This window comes from Canis lupus, chromosome 4 (genome assembly GCF_011100685.1).
Source record: "Canis lupus familiaris isolate Mischka breed German Shepherd chromosome 4, alternate assembly UU_Cfam_GSD_1.0, whole genome shotgun sequence".
Classification (NCBI taxonomy): Eukaryota; Metazoa; Chordata; class Mammalia; order Carnivora; family Canidae; genus Canis; species Canis lupus.
The window spans coordinates 28,336,270-28,337,005 of record NC_049225.1 but is presented as its reverse complement, the minus strand read 5'-3'; the positions used below and the strand labels follow the sequence as shown (position 1 = coordinate 28,337,005).

The window sequence follows — 736 nt, the reverse complement described above, 5'->3', positions numbered from 1 at the left end:
TTAACACAAAGTACAGAAGAAGCCACCATCATTCTTTCGGGAGTAGCCTCCATTGGTGGCTGCAGTGTGAGGGGACACTATGATCCCTGGATGCTGTGGATAGACTCCTTAGGGTTGATCCAGTGTCTGATGTTAGCTCGGGAAGTAATGGAAGGTGGCGGAGGAGGGGGTAAAAGTTCTCCAGGGAATTAGGTCTTGATGATACGGTGGATATCCTGAGTGGTCTCCTGGTGTAAAAGTATCTCACTTTTGTTCTTGAATGTCCCTGTGTGGTGGTTGTACAAGGCTGCTAAGCGGAAATCCAGGTCATCCTTTGGTATCTCAGGATCAAAAAAATAAATATCTTGCCTCATGGAGGTGATTGTGGGAGTCGAGCTGAGCTGACTCCAGGGTTCCTGTTGCTGAGCAAGGTGAGTTGGGTTCTTATATGGCAGTTTCTTGGAAGCCCGGAGTTTCTCCAGGTAGGAATCATAGTTTTCCAACGTAGGGTGCTGGAAAGGGTCTCGGGTGAAAGGCATGGTAAAGTGCAGAGTGAGATGCTGGTGTGAGGGATGGGAAGCCCACCACCTTTGGAGGTTTTTAAGTTGACATCAAATTTTTTTTTTGTAAGTTTAAGTAGCTGCAAAGAATGTAATTCTGATTTATGAAACCGTTAACATTCTAAAGCTGTCACATCACTTTAAAATGTATTTAAGGAAATAAACACTTCACAGTAATCTAATACCATCATTTAAAA

The 736-nt window shown here is 43.9% G+C and overlaps 1 pseudogene; it reads right to left on the bottom strand.

Annotated features, from left to right (window-relative positions):
• On the bottom strand, window positions 1-518 carry LOC119871439 (annotated as a pseudogene).
• Between the last annotated feature and the right edge of the window lie 218 nt (window positions 519-736).